This window comes from Numida meleagris, chromosome 4, assembly GCF_002078875.1.
Source record: "Numida meleagris isolate 19003 breed g44 Domestic line chromosome 4, NumMel1.0, whole genome shotgun sequence".
NCBI classification, from domain to species: Eukaryota; Metazoa; Chordata; class Aves; order Galliformes; family Numididae; genus Numida; species Numida meleagris.
In genome coordinates this window covers 7,343,132-7,359,175 of record NC_034412.1, presented here as the reverse complement: position 1 = coordinate 7,359,175, position 16,044 = coordinate 7,343,132, and the positions used below count along the sequence as shown (strand labels likewise).

The window sequence follows — 16,044 nt, the reverse complement described above, 5'->3', positions numbered from 1 at the left end:
ACTCGTCTTTTTAACTCTTTTTTCCCCCCAGGTTTTACATGAAGCCCATCGGGCATTTTGCTCCCTGTAGGAAAGTTAGAGGTATTTATGAGTCTAATTAGAGGCATTTATAAGAGTGATTAGTGTGAAGCGTCAGCTGCTGGTGGCTGTGTGTGTGTTCACACATGGATGCAACGCCGCAGTTTGCAATTTGTTCCTGTGCCTGAAAGCTGCGAAATGCCCCGAATTCCCCCAGGCAGGCGCTGAGCACGGCTGCGCATTGTGTCATGCTTTGTGCTGGGACGGAGCAGCACGTGGCGGAGCAAAACCAAATTTTTTTTTAAGAAGAAAAAGGATACGTGTGCTGAAAGGCAGTGTTTGAGCCCCAGGGACAAAGGCTGACATGGCCCCGCTTGTGCCCTGCGATTGCCCATCACACAGGTGCAACATTCTACTTCCCTCGTTTCTTTTGCTGCTCACCACCCTCATCTCCAGGGGTGTGGGTTTGCAGCCCAGCAATCCCTCATCCACTCTCACCCATATTTGGCAGCAGCACATCACAGGAGGTGCTCTGGGGACCAAACTCAACTGAAAAAGAAATCAAACACAATGCCATGTAGTGGGGCTGGGTGCACAGAAGGCCCAGAATGAGAGTTGCTCTGGGGACAGACGTTCCACAGCCACTGAACATATCCAGAGCACAGTGGGTCCCAAAGTGCATGGAGAAGACACTGAGCCATGTATGAGCGCTCCCAGGGACAGGGCCTCAGCACCATGCACCCTAGGCCCTGGGGACACCTGCTTGTGTCCTTGTGTCTGCCCAAACCCAGCGATAGCCCCCAGGTGGCCAAGAGCTTCCTGAGGCTTCTGGGCAACTCGAGTCCCCCTGTCGGGGTTTATTTTGGCAGTCACCATAAAAACAGAGTGGGAAGGTGAGCACTGCCTCCACACACTTAGAGAAGCTTTTAGCTGGAATGGATTGGGGAAGGTAGGGAGAAAAGCAGGGAATGTTTAATAATAGATTTGTTCTAGGAAACTGAGGTCTGTTCCCTGTCACAAAACAAACAAAACAAAACAAAACAAAAAGCATATTTTTTATTTCTATTTAAAAAAAAAATCTATTAAAAAAAAAAAGCAAAATAATCCTAGATTTGTGCACCTCAATTTCCCAGCGGTGTGTACAGCAGGACCCAGCAGCTCACACCAGCAGTAAGCAGCAGCTCCAGAGCACCCAGGACACAAATCTCAGCCTCAGCAGAAGGAAGGCCAAAGCTCCACTCTGACCTCCAGCATTGACCACAGCCTTTTCTGGGCCCATGTTTTGTCCATGGACAAAACTCCCTCCCAGGGCCACACTACAGCAGTGCACGCAGTGCCTGCCAGGTAGACTGTGCCAGCAGGACTGTCTCATCTTTAAGGAGGATTTCTTTAGGTTTTTTTTTTTCTACACAAGAGGGTTTAGGCTTGAAATCAAGCCTGCAAAACTTTCTTTATCCAAATCTCTGTACATATATTTCTGCAGCCTACGAAGGAAACTTTGCCACAATAAATTTCATTCATTCTTCATTTTAATCTTTGCTGGAGACTCATCTGAATGCTCCCATCAAGCACAGAGCCCCTCCTGCCCAGGCTCCTCTTCATGTTAGCACGTCCCACAGATGCAGCTACTGCCTGGAATAGGTGTACCTTGAGGCTGTGGCAGAAAAAGAAATAGCTCAAAGCCAAATCATTCATTTCAGAGAGTGCAGCCAGCAGCAATGGGGTTAAAGAACAAACTGACACATCGGAGAAGTAAGAATATTGATCCCACTTCCCTTAATCAGCCAGGTAAAGTGGGAGCAGGCATCAAAATCATAACTAGAACCATATAGATGTCATAAAAACACACAAAAACCACCACATACATATTTTAATTTTATCTGATCAGAACTTCTGTTTGTAGAGATACAATAAATATAGATGGCACTGTGACTGTGTAAACATCCTTCAAATCACTGAGATGCCAATGTAGATTTTAAAACACAGTTGCATGCATATAGAGAGAGAGAGAGAGAGAGAGAGAAAAGTAGAAAAAGAGCAAATAGTTATAACAAGTAAAATGCATTTGAGAAAAGTCCTGAAATGAACTGAAAAAGGATGTGACCATATGATAGAATGCATCTAGAAGAATGGCATTTTTGTTTGCTTAACAATAATCAAATTTTCCTTGCAGGAAAGCTGGATGGGAACTCCCTGTACCATCCTTCATTAGTTTCAGTTAATAGTTTATTTGCCAGTAGTTAACGTATGACACTACTGGGGCTTTTACAACCAGCCAGTGCAAGTTGTGAAGAAAGTATATTGAATACCAGAAGGAAAATGAGATGATATAAAACAGCCCCTGATCCTGCTAACCCCTGCTCCTCCGAGCAATCCCCTTTCTTTCCTACTTACTGCACCGTGCAAGAGCCTCAGGATTAAGTCAGATCTTTGAACTGTAATTCCATTTATTTGGAGAGTCAAATGTGCCTTTCGCTCAACTTAAATGTTTCCTTTTAAAAGAGGCTGTCAAATCTGAAAGCACATTAAATTCACGTTTAGAACAAACTCTGTTCTCCTTGCAGAGTTCCATGGCCGTGAGTATGGCACAGACACAGTGCTGCCTGAGGTCTCGGGTGCCAGATGGACACCTGTGGGAAGTCAGGGCCGGCAGTGCCTCGCGCTGTGCCTTCGCCACCAGAGCTGGTCCTGTAGGTGAAGGAAGCAGAACAGAAGGTGATACTGTTCAAACAGTTATCATACAGGATTGGGCACATTGTCAACAACACAAGACATGTAACATGTAGCCCCTCTTTCACACATATTAGTGGACAACCAGTTACAACACCTTATTTTATTTGCGAGCCTGAGTTCTGAGTTTTTGGTCTATTTCTTATTTTATTTTTAGGAAAGTTTTTGTAATAGTTTGGATCCAGATGATGGATTAGTATCACTAAATTACCCTTTTAAAAAGAAAACAAGGTTGAGTTATTTGATAATTCAAAATTAGACATCTTTGAACCCAAAATTATTAGATTGCCTTATAGATCACTAAGGAATATTTTGCCACAGTTCAGTATGAAACATTTCATTTCCCCCAGTTTCAGCTGGTTAGATAGAAAACTTCAGGACTTCTCAGCTATTTGCAGTGCCCCAAGTGTAAGAACAGAGTTGGGTTACTCATGTTTACCTCTGTCCAACAATGGTTAGACTATATCCCTATGAAAATACAAAAGTAGTAACAGATTCCCAGCAAACTCACAAAGCAGCAGTTTCTAATTATTCAAGGCATTTGTGCAGGAAGGCTATTTATTATTTTTAGATAGTCCCACTGTTTGTCCCATGGGGAAATCAAAATATCAAATGACTTTGTCAAAAAATACCAAAATGCTAGAAGTAGAGCTTGTAGGACTGGGCCCCATGCTGGCCCTGTGCAGCTCAGCAGGTAAGTGGCCGGTTTCAGTTCCTTCATTACGTAAACCTTCAGTAGAACTGGTCTGTGTCCAGGTCTAGCACAGGATTTGGCCAGGTCTGGCTGGGGGATTCATACCTCCACCCACTGGGCACCACAGCCAATAAGCAGCTCGGAGAGGCATCTCTCATTGAAGGGTTAAAACCCAGGCAATGCCTGGCTTGGGTGTCCCGGTCAGGGAAGAGAAAGCAAGTGGATCTCCTTCACTAAAGTGGAAAACATGCCTGAGACTTTGCCTGTCTACATAAAGAGTACTTGCAGTTTGGCCCAAGCCTGGAGTTGCCATTTAAGTAGCTCTTGTCTATAGAAATGTTCGGAGACAGTCCAAGCACCATCACAGCCTGGCACATCACTGAAAAAGCAGTCACTGTGATCCTGCAAGGGTATAATGGTCCTTCTGAGCAGCATCAATCCAAAATTAATTTCCCTTTCTCGTGACAGTACAAGCTTTAGCACAAAGGTTTGGTCTAGGAAAGCAGTTCTGAAACACACACAGTGATTTTAATTTCTAGTCTGAAATGTCCTACGGGCAGTCGGTCAGAGGCTGAGCACCGGCATAGTCACAGCTGTGAATCCACAGTTACAATTGGTAACTACTGAGGTCCCAACAGGTGCAATGAGTTACATTATAGTTGATAGACATTTTGATGAACATACCTACAAGCTGTTTCCAACACAAGGCAATGTAGAAACGTACTTATGTAAATATTCACTGAAACTTGTAGAAAAACAGTAGAAATCAAGCCAAATAATTTTTCAGTTATAATCAATTTGAGGTTTGTTCTGTTTGAGTTTTTTGGGGGAAGTTCCTGAATATCCCATCAGGCTCTAACAATGTTTGAAATTCGCTGTCCCTCCTGCATGCCTCATACACGTATGGGTCAGCCACATGCCTCGTGCTCAGCCTGCAGCCCATGTGATGCTTTGTTTACCCACTGCACAAGCAGATACGTGCAGCAGCCATTCCGTGGCAGAACTTGCCTTGAGTCCACCACTTTGCTGCGCCAGAGTCTGCAAACATTGGGTGGCTGGGTTCCCCTCCTCCTCCCCGTTCAGCAGTGTCCACGTTTGTTGTTCGGAGTGAAACTATCCCAGATTCTGGAGAGCAGAAATGTAGGGAGAGACACCGAGGGCACGAGCACATTATCAGAAAGAATTTGAGTGCTCCCAGCAGCCCAGCAGCAAATTAGAAAGTTTTGGCTCCCAAGAATGAGTTGTGTTGTTTGTTCCTGCACACTGCAGCTGCTCTTTCCCCCTCTTCCCCATCCCCCTCCGTTGGGTGGTTTATTACACACAAGCCACTAATGAATGGGAGCCGCTGTTTTACAGTACACCACACTTACAGGACTTATCTCTAGGCCCACCACAGATTTGACTGATCAACAGCAGGGCACCACCATCATAATTCTTCCTAGAAACAGGAGGATAAAAAGGGGTTTGTTGGAGGTTGGCTGTGTCTGCAGAGAATCCTGCCTGCGGGGCCTGCTGATGCCATCGCTCGCTGCTATGGTCTCTGGCCTAATAAGGTACAGAAACAAAGATTGTTCACTTGTTCAAGAACACTAAAGCACCCGAGTGACGGAGAGTGGAGGCAGCGGGGCACACATCCAAGTGGGATTAAGGCCACAAGTGCAACTTCACAGGGCTGACTGGGTGGCAGGGGGATATCTGCCTCTGAAAAAAAAAACCCAGTTCAAACATAATTTATAATGTGTCACTCACAGTCAGAGGTGGCTGTCATTAAGAGTTAAACGTCGCATTGTGTTCAACTTATTCCGATAAGAATTCTCTAAGCCGCTTATATGTTATCATAACTCATGAGGAACTGGAGCGAGGACAGGGAGGAGGGAGGCTTTGGGGGCAGGATGGGACCTGGCTGGGGTGCAGCACTGGATGGCTGCCATTTTGGTTTGGTGTGCCCACACACTGTGGGACAATGCTGGACAGCCACCATTTTGGTGAGGTGTGCCCATACACTGCAGAGCAATGCCGTACAGCCACCATTTTGGTGTGGTGTGCCCACAATCTGCAGGGCAGTGCCGGGCAGCCACCATTTTGGTGCAGTGTGCCCACAGTCTGCGGGGCAGTGCAGGACGGACACTATTTTTGTGTGATGTGCCCACATGCTGTGGGGCAGTGCAGGACAGATGCCATTTTGATGCGGTATGCTCACACACTGCGTGGCAGTGCAGGATGGGCGCCATTTTGGTGTGGTGTGCCCACAGTCTGCAGGGCAGTGCAGGACGGACGCCATTTTGGTGCGGAGCGATGTGCCTACATGCTGCAGAGTAGTACCAGACAGACACCATTTTGGTGAGGTGTGGAGCCGTGTGCCCACACACCACTAGGCCCAACATGGCCCGCAAGGTGCAGGCCCTGCTCCTGGGAATGCATCTTTATTACCTCAGCTGCAGAGTGAGGGAAATTCACCACAGCTGGGCAGCTTAGCTGCTGATACTGAAGAAGGAAGATGTGTTGTAGTCAAGTAGGAAGTCCTTTGGTTAATATTGCTTACTGGAGATGGGGCCCAATGGCAGAGCAAACAAGCAGCTCTTGTGGGCAGTAATGCTGCTGGCTGGCATGGCAGCACTGAAGTGAAGGTTTTCTCTCTGGCCTAGGGAAATCCAGCAGTAGACCCCCACTGAAGGCCCAATTCCATATAACTTCAGAGGCATGTTAGGGAAATTTTCCCCAACAGTTTTTCTGCTGCCTTGCCTTAGGTGTTGAGGGAAAATCCTGTGTGGAATAAGGACAACAGTCACACAAGATTGCCCGTTGTCACAGTTCTTTCCATAGCAGCTCACTGACCTAGCACAACACCCAACCCAATTCCCCGCTGGGAGAGGTTCTCTGGCGCAACCTGTGCAGAAAGGCCGTTTGTTTATCTGCTAGCAGCGGCTGCCGGATCGCATTACACCTGCTGGGGCTGCCGGTAACGTGGGAGGTGGATGTTAGCCTGGCACTGTTGCTTTTATAAAGCCTTTAATGTAACAGGCTCTGGCTGTGTTCAGGTGCTCACCCATCAAGTCAAGGCTTAGGGGAGCTTGTGCTGAGACATCCCAGGCTCCCATTTCCCTGTCACTCAACTCAACAACTGCAGTCTGGCTGCGGTAGGTGTAGGAGAAATATTTCCTCCATATCTCATAGTGAAACAGCCACCCTCATCTTCACAACCACAGATTTTCAGCCTTCCTTGGCCTTTCCAATTGCTTGTTGTGATGACATCTTACACTGAGGTCCTGCAGCATAACTGGCCTTCTGTGCTCAGCCAGGCACCAGAAGATGAGCTACAACTGTGAGGGTACAGTGAGTCATGAAGGACATGCCACTCACCAGCAGCCCGAGATGGGAGCATGGGAGTGTCAGTGATGAAAGGTCTTCAGCCATGCTTGGTTCCCCAGCTTGCCCTTCTATGGCTTTCAGGTTTGCTCTTGTTGAGGGAAGAGGAAGTCCTGAACAACTTCCTTGCTTCCCTGAGGCATTTTGCTGTGTTGTATCTGCCTGGTCTGGCAGGAGACCAGTGTCTCCAATTTGTGTGTAACCATTCAGGACCACTCCAAGAGGTATCCAGCTTCCTGGGTACTTCAAGGAAAACATCTTACCAGCTCCAGCTATCCTTAGACAAGCATGAGCCCTGACGAGTTAATCACAGCAAGCTCTTTGCACACAGTGGTGACTACTTTGCTGCTGCTGGTTCGTGGATGCCACACTGCAGGTGTGGAGTCCAAAGGATCTGCACCTTGTGTGTGTGTGCAGGTGTGGCCTTAGGCCAGCTTGCACTTATGGCGAGGTCCCTTTGCCTCTTGCTGAGGTGTTACAGGCTGTCTGGCAGCCGATCCCTCAGAAAGCAGGCAGCTCGCTGCAGCTGTCCCTTTCCACGGTGAGTGAAATGAGATCAAACTGCATGCGCCCATTCCTCCCATGCAGCCCAGCATTGTCTGGAGCACGAGCACATGTGGAAGGTGAACTTACTATATGTATAGTAGCAAAGACTTCTTCTAGTAAGTTTCTCCTTCTGATGTCACCCAGGCTCCATAGCATCTTGCCTGAAAATGTAAAAGACAATTTATAAGCCAAAATGAAACTCACTCATTTATCTTCCCCATCTGTATGGAATGCAATCAGACAGAACAAATAAATACTGAAAAATGCATTTGTTTTAAGTATCTGTGAACAAAGGGTTTGACATATTTGCAGTATGTAATACTGTTTTTAAAACATGATTTTAACCACCTGACACATTCAATTAAATACAGAACACTACCCAGGTTGTACTTGCATTCTGGAAGAGCAGCTCTGAAAGAAACTGGAAGTGTGGCAAACATTATGAAAAAAACTGCTTTAAACAGGGAATGAGATCTCCTTGAAGGGCTGCAACAGGACTGACTTTATAGTATTAATTGTAAAAGCCACAAGTGTCTTATTTTCCCTCGTATGACAGAGCCACTTTGAGAAGGACAGACTGACAGCTTGGTCTGTGCTCCGAGAAATAGCAAGAAAAAAACACTTGTTGGTGTCCTTTTCTCCAACATTCAATGAAATTCCTAACACGGTAAATAGTCTTTAAACAAACAAACAAACAACACAGAAAGCAGCAATAACTGATGGGAGAAAACAGAGGCTATTTCCAGGCAGTGACACTGCCACTTTAACAGTTTCCCACTGTACTTGGGTTTAGCTGCCAGAGAAGCCTTGTTCAGCCTATTTGGGGGCCCCATGAAATGCTGCAAGCGTTACTGAAATGAGCACTTGTCTTTTGTTGTGCTGCATGCTAGCACCATACAGTGCTGAGCTGATAAATCCACTTTTTCTAACACAAGCATTTTTCAAACAAAACTGCCATGAGACTGATGAGTAATGCCAGCTTGCCAAAAAAAAAAAAGAAAGAAACAAAAAAAAAAGAAACCACACCAGCACTGCTGACAATGACAGCTGTTAAATTCACATATTCACAAAACAAGATGGGTTACATAACTGGAAACTACACGAGCAACTAAACAGCTAGAGGAACTGCTAAGCAGGGCGCAACTCAGGATCAGGAAGGAGTGCATCACACATCCCTGTGCGCTCTGCCCACCAGTGATCATGGACAGCAAAAATTTCAGGCATAAAAAAGTACGTTGTGAAATTATTATTATTTTATAGACACAGTGCTGAGCTCTAGAGAAGGTCAAGGCAGAACAAGGAAGGCAGAACATCATCCCATCACCAGATCACCTGCCTCTATTTCAGCTAATCTCAAGCAAAATGGCATAAAACCAAAATAATCTGCGCTTCCCTTTTGTTTGCTCATGGCCAATTTCATAGAATCATAGAATCATAGAATGGCCTGGGTTGAAAAGGACCTCAAAGATCATCGAGTCTCAACCCCCCTGCCAAGTGCAGGGTCACCAACCACTAGACCAGACTGCCAGAGCCATGTCCAGTCTGGCCTCCAGAGCACCTGGAGGTCCAGAACACCTCCAGAGACAAGGCATCCAAAATCATTATACATTATTCATTCCCATTATACAGTAAGAGATATTTGAATTTAGATTATAAATAAATCATTTGACCTGGTGGAAATTTAGCGCTTACAAGTTTTTGTTATAAGAAGGAAGTATGTTTGTGTGGCTATTCTTCAGCTGAGGACTGAACATGAAATGAGCAACTAAATGCATAAAGTTCCTCGTGCTTTACCACATTACCTGCAATAAATGAGGTTAATGCAAAATCAAGATGTGCAGACAAATCAGGAGAAAAAAAAAAGGAATGAAATGCTGGAATGAATATTTTCAGAGTGATGTCACCTAAACCAGTGTGTAGGTACAGTCTACTGTGTAGGAGAGCAGTGAAAGCATAAGCAAAATATTAGATGTGCATTAAGCCACAAGTTGAAATAGCTGCAAACAATGGCAAAGGCTGGTTGCTTTTGGAACCTTAATGCAAGGAAACATCCTTATAAAAGATGAGACAATAGCAGGTCTATAAATGACAGTCCCGTAGGCAGTGAAGGATTAAGAACTTCCTATAGCTCCTGAAGTATCAACCTACATTATAACCCTTCCTCAAAGGCTGCCCTAAGTGCTTTCTCTGACTTAGTCTGCCCAGAATAGGGAAAAGCATCAGAATTAGTTTGACTTTTCCTCTGCACGCCAGCCAGGCACACACTTATAGCAGAGAGGAGGCGAAGAAAAGGAGAAGGAAGCACAGCACTTGTTCGGCACCTCCTGGCAGCACACCTGTCAGCCCGGCTGCCCGCTTGCCCTCACTGCTTCCTCCTGGGAGCACAGAGCTTCCCCAGCCCTACTCCGGGCTGAGCAGCACTTCCCACTCAGCAGCACTGGAAACGTGGTTTTCAGACAAAAACAAACACCAGCTAGGCTCAGGCTTCAGTGTTAATTTATAGCTTTTACTTTCTTCATTTTGTTTTGAAGTGCTTTTTTTTGTTGTTGTTTTGTTTTTCTTTTGCTTGCTTGCTTGCCTGAGTGAGAAAGCATGCTCATTTGCTGCACATGTATTTAATATGAAAATATTTTCTGCTGCCTGATGGACCACAGGCTGAGACACAATCCTGCAAAGCAGACATCCTCAGACCTTTCAGGCCAGCAGATCACTCTCAGCTCTCAGACTTGAGTGCAGACTGCCACACACTCTTCTCATCAAAATTTTAATTGAAGACCATGAGCGTTATTATTTAATGCAGTTCTACAGACCACCTGCAGCAAACTCACCAAGGCCCCATGGATTATCAGTGATCCATATGATAGAGGCTGGGAACCACCAGCCCAGCGCCCTTGCTGATTCCGACCGCTCATCTCTAACACTGTGTTAAGCCCATTCATGTATATCGTTCTGTTCAAATGAAAGCAGTCTGCACTTCAGAAGGTATTTCATGGAATCAGATGATTGGGAGTGGGAACTTCCCAGATCTGGAGGGGCCAAGGAAGATGAGCAGTCCCACTGCAGCAACTGTCAACACACGCCACATCCCAGCTGCATGAGATGAGCAATAAAAAAAGGTGAAGAGTTACAAAAGATGCAAACCCAGGGGCCTGTTTCAAGTAGCATTTGTAGATTTGCAGTTGATTATAAATTGGACAGGATCTATAGCGTTCAGCTCAAAAGAATTTGCAGCAAGTAAACGGTCTGGAGACACCCTTGTCACTCCCTCTGCTGATGATTCCTCCTCCCAAGTCTTTTGAGAAAGTTTGGGGTAATTCTTTCCAGAGTTCCAGTGCGATGGTTGGATCCTCTGCTTTAGATGGTTGGATCATCCACCCTGCTTGTCAGGTGGAACTGGGACACTGTATGCTCACTTTACAAAGGAGATATGAATATTAAAAAAAGAAAGAAAGAAAGAAAGAAAGCTACTAAAAATTCTGCAGTTGCTTTTGAAACCACTGAGGATTCACCTTGCAGCTGCTTGCAATTCCTATTTTTAAATGCTTTTTCTGAAAACGAATCAAATACGCTGATCCTCACCAAGGACTGTGAGCTCTGCCTTGCCAAGCTTAGTCATAGAGGGCACTCCCCTGAACCAACACATGTGCTAATGTGAATAAATTGTTTTTGGTACAGTTCTATTAAAAAATAACAGCAAAAAACTATGGGCAATAGTGAGGATGGAATGAGAGTGAGTGTTGCTACTGATACTGCATGTGCAGGTCTGGGCCTCACATTATTTAGGGCACAGTTCTGCCCCTCTTATTAGTAGCAATTCCTCTCCTGCTTTTCAGATAACCCCTTCAGGCAGATTATGGCAGCCCTAGGAGGCAGGACCTTGGCCAATAGGTGGCCCTGGTTCTGGGCTTTGTGCAGAGTCGGGCTTTGCCCCAGTCCTAGCAAGAGGCTCTCACTGCTGCAGTGGATGGCACTGCGTGGCGGGGCGAAGCCATTTAGCATGGGGAGCACAAGAAGTCTTTGGGCAGGATTCCCACTGGGATAAGTTTGTGTAATTTTTCCAAGACTGGGAACAAACATTAATGCAATTTTCTTCCTTCATAGCAGTTTTAAAGTCACTCAGAGTTTGAGAGCATTTTCCTCCTTGGAGACTGGACTTTGCTCCTCCATGCAGTTCCACTTACTCACCTGGTGACTGTGATTGTGAGCGCAGTGTACAGAGCTGGGAGCTCGCAGGGGCAGTAATCAACCAGGACAGCAAGTCCTCTTGCTCAGGGGACAAGTTTATAGATTTGTTTTAACAAAATCAGACCTCTGCAGCAGCCTACCCTTGCCCCCACCCCAATGGTTTGTTGCTTAAAATCTTACAGGAAGAATATAACTTTCTCTATTCTCTTAAAGCAAGATGAAAATTTTCTTCTGCAAAAACATCTATATCCAAAGCTGTGGTTTGTCCCTTTGTATTACAGATCAGCAAAGGAAGCAGCCTGTGAAACTCTACTTTCATTCCATTCTGAGTGTGACTTAATTTCCCAGTTTAAAAATAAATTTATACCAATTAAGTGCTTCTTGAATCTAAAAAGAACACATACATTAGAGATATTCCTCCCTAAAAAACATCCTGCTTTATTAAGTCATCTCCTGTGTTTTAAGAATTTAAAGCAAAAGCGTGCTTCCCAGGAGCTCGTCTCACCACACATGAGCCACCTTCGTTTATAAGTTAAAAATCAAAACAAGAGTTTGGGTTGGAATATATAAAGTGCTAATTTTTCCTGTGTTCATGCTTGATGTAATATTGTTAGGGAGAAAAAAAGGGTCCTTGACAGAACGGTTTATTTGAGGAATAGTTAATGCTAATACGAACTTTCCACTAACGAGGACTTTTAAAATTGTTTTTTAATGTGCCTTTAATGACCTCAGCTCCTCATACCTACCTCCTCGCTTCCAAAACTGTTTGCACTGTCCCCAATAACACTCAGCGGAAAGCTGTCGCTCCTGCCTAAATCCTTACTTAGGTTGGATGCTATGCCTCCGTTAGACAGGGTCACAAGGTCACGATCGATTTTGGAGGCCACCTGGAGAGTCCAGGCCGTGAACTGACTCAAAAAATTTATATCAGAGCGGGAGCGGCCCACCTCCCAGGGCTGAGCCCGCGCAAAGGCCCGGCCGCGGGATGGAGCCTGCAGCCCCGGCGCGGGGAGAGGCCAGAGTTGTTGACCCCGCGCGCTGACCCCTTCAAACTTCAGGAGAATTTTTCTGGCAGTTACCACGGTGACTGGGCACTCCAAGCTTATCCGTCTTACCGCAAAAAAAAAAAAAAAGAGAGAGAAAAAAAAAAACGTTAAAACCTACCTCGCAGAGATGTCTATCAAGAAGCAAACATGTAAATGTTTTAATTGTTTGCTTCTCTCCTTGGGCTGCTCTGGTTCCAGCTACAGCATCTGAAGCTGCCAGCAAGAAATAGATTTGGCTGAAAACATTTCAGCTTCTGGAAAAGTAAAGTTCAGTGGATTTAGCACTTCCAATATCTGCCTGTGGTCGCAAGTGGCACACTAAGGGGCTTATTGTGAAATCATTTTTATTTTTTCTTTCTATATCTGTCTCCAAATTATTGCCATTTTTTATCAAATTCAGAACTGAGAAAAGGCTCAGGAAGGGATTCCAGCTGCCTTCAGCTTTTCTCCAGTTAAGAACTAACAGCCTGACGACAGCACAGAGCACGCAGCAATACACTGCTGTGGTCTCCTCAGAAGAGGCTGCGTAACCCACTTAATGCACCATGAAATATTATTTAACAAGAGCAAAAAAAAAAAAAAAAAAAAAAAGTTGTCAGACACCATTACTGTTGTTTTTTTCGGGTACTTTGAACATGACCCATTTCACACTTAAAATCTACCAGGTAAGCAAGGTCCCGTGATGCTGACAGAAATGCACCAAGGGATCAGGAAGTACACTGAGCAAACAAGAAAACAAAGTGCACTCTCTATTCCTAAAACAATAGGGGAAAACTGCTGCTGCTTAACTTCCAAGCAATCTTGTACGATGAAGCTTTTATGCAAATTTGTCAAGTGTTCCTATACTTAAAGAGCATCTTCTGAAAGGGAGCACAGCGCAGCACGCGGTGTTAGTGGGGAAAAACCTGCTTAGGGCTTCCGATGACAAACAGTCTGTCAGCATCCCCGGGCTGCTATGCGCTGCCTGCTTCTGGAGCGCGCCTGAACAGGGGTTTAATGGTGGAAAGTTTCACATCATCTGGTCTCACGCACGGTTTTGGAGTATCTCTGGCTGTTTGCAGAGTTGAATAGGAATATTCAGATGTGCTCAGCCTCTGCTCGGGGCTGGGGTGGCCGAAGGGGCTGCGGAGGTGGCTCTGGCACAAGGCGATCCCTCGGCTCCTGTGGGTGGAAAAGAACGCAGGTTTGTGTGTGAGAAGCAAACCTCACATATCTGCTATTTTGTCGCAGATTCATTTTTCATTTCCACTAGAAGGAAGAGAACAAGGAAGGCCAGCATGCGTGCACCAACCAACATTTAAAAAAGTGAACACGGGGACTGCAAAGGACTTTTCCTCCACGCTGAACTGGTTAAATTGCTCTGAAACACCATATGCCTCAACGCCAAATAGATACACAGACATGTGGTAGTATTATTCAGCAATTTTGAATTAACCGTGAAAACAATTTAAATGAGAAACACTTAGAGATTGTTTTCCTGTTATTAGGGATGTGTTAGAAAAAGGCTAAGCCTCTCCTCGAGAGATGAATTTTTTCATTTGTTCTTTTATTGTGGCTAAACAAGATGGTTTTGTGTTTCCCCTTTTTTTTCTGCATGAAATAATCTAAGTTTAAACAATCAGGTGACTGATTAATAGGCCAGTGGGAAGAACAGAAGTGTCTGTTACATTTTATTTTTTGCACTCTTTTTCAGCAGCCCTGTATATACAAGCATGTGCTTTTCAATTAGATAGCATGATTTATGAAGTCATGCTCAGGGCTCGCCAGGTTGTTGACTCAGATTAGAGCTATGATGCCAGCTCACTCCCTGGTGACAAACACTGACTGTCCTTCCCGCAGCCAGGCACCCCTGGCAGCCTTATTAAAAGACCTTGTGGTTGGCAGAGTGCTGAGCAGGAAATGAGGTCCCCTCCGGTTCGGGACGGAGATGACTGGAGTTACAGAAAGCTGGAAAGCAAAACCAGAACCTCCTGAGTGACAGCCTTCCAGCTCCCAGGACCCCATGGTTCCTGGACCACCTGCACCCCCCGTGCACGCCCTGTCTCTCCAGGAGTCCCCTGGGAGCTTTGGGTCTGGCAGAAACCAGGGAGCAACTCCAAGTGGGAGAGGAGAAATGAGGGCACAGCTGCCCCCGTCGTCCCCCCATGTCCCAGCCCGGCCTCAAAGCTCAGCACCCTCCACGGGGACACTTTCCTGCCCTGTCCCAGCTGGAAGGTTTTGGCACATCTCAGGGTGTTTTGCTAGCTGTGTTACAGCAAGGCATTTATCTCAGCCTGTGGCTTGGGGATCTTTTGTGTGGCCTCCTCTCTTCTAGGGATTCCGTGTATAAATCATTGGAAAGCAGGAAATCTGTAAGCCCTGGTGGGAAGCTCATGCTAGGTTTTGGCACAGGCAGCTGCAGACCACAGAACACCTTGTCCTGTAGGTGATGCAGAAAGCCAACACTTGCACCTGAAATGGGGGAAGCCAACCTCTGTTCTAAGGGTTTCTAAGCCAGTATCAGGCCTCTGGAAATCAGTTAGAAGCTTGCTGGATTTATGGGAAAGGACTCCCTGATGCTCCCTGTGTAACACTTTCAGTTTGAATTTCCTCAGTGCAATAGAAACAATAATATTTAGACCATTCGGGGCTGAGATTATTGCTCTAATAAATTGTTGTTTTAATTTATTGGTTCACTGTGGCAAATAAGCCCCCGATTGATTTTTCTCCTAATCAGCATGGAGAATGCATTTCGCTGTAATTAAATCCTGTGTAACTGGGCACTCTGTGTTCGCTTGTCTCCGAGCTCGCCGTGCTATGAGATACAGCACATCAAACACCGCACTGTACGCGATAGGCACCCTGCCAGCCCGGCAGCGATTATGCGAGCTCGCCTTCCGTGTGCTTACAAATGAGCGGAGCTGGAGCACGTATGGAGCAGCGCGCATCGCTTGGGAGACGCAGGAAAGTTACTAGGGGAGGAAGACGGCCAGAGGGGAGGCTCAGCTCTCCCCTCCTCCTCTCCCAGCCCGTTCCGCAGCACCGAGCCCCGGCTCCAGGCTTGAATCGGGGGCCTCAAAGCGGGGAGCGGTGGGGGCGGCTCTCGGCCCCGCGGCGCTCTGGGGGGCTCCGGCCGCATCCTGCCCGCTCAGCGCGCTGCCGCTCGTCGCTCCCCGGCCGCGGGGAAGCAGCCCGGCGGATAATTACCCCTCGCTGCAATCCGCAGAGCTGGCCTAATCCGAAAGCTCAAGTGCCCGTAAGTAAAACTTCAGGAAAAGTTATTGAAACTGACAAATACACGGTGACAAATAATCAATAAAAGCCCAGTCCGACATCCTTTATTGTTTCCAGGCACTAACAGCAAGTAATGAAACCTCGGCGAGGACAGGGGGTGGGGCGGGGAGGGAGCAGCAGGACCCGGAGCTGGGGCTGCCGCTTGGACAGCCCCCAGAATGGAGAGATCCCAGGAAGGGGGGGGGG

General features: G+C 46.3%; 2 long non-coding RNA genes across 4 annotated transcripts in view; one reads left to right on the top strand and one right to left on the bottom strand.

Annotated features, from left to right (window-relative positions):
- The window catches only part of LOC110397387, a 233,785-nt gene continuing 221,917 nt past the window's right edge, over positions 4,177-16,044 (bottom strand). Inside the window, exons 5-8 of one of the 3 annotated variants that reach the window (XR_002437737.1) lie at positions 10,183-13,746; positions 7,442-7,515; positions 4,813-4,880; positions 4,177-4,567 (exon numbers count right to left, since the gene is read on the bottom strand). This is a non-coding gene — a long non-coding RNA (uncharacterized LOC110397387). The remainder of the gene's footprint in view (positions 4,568-4,812; positions 4,881-7,441; positions 7,516-10,182; positions 13,747-16,044) is intronic. The other 2 variants (XR_002437739.1, XR_002437738.1) reach the window with 2 other exon arrangements.
- LOC110397389 overlaps positions 15,278-16,044 on the top strand; it is a 4,607-nt gene continuing 3,840 nt past the window's right edge. Inside the window, exon 1 of the long non-coding RNA XR_002437741.1 lies at positions 15,278-15,820. This is a non-coding gene — a long non-coding RNA (uncharacterized LOC110397389). The remainder of the gene's footprint in view (positions 15,821-16,044) is intronic.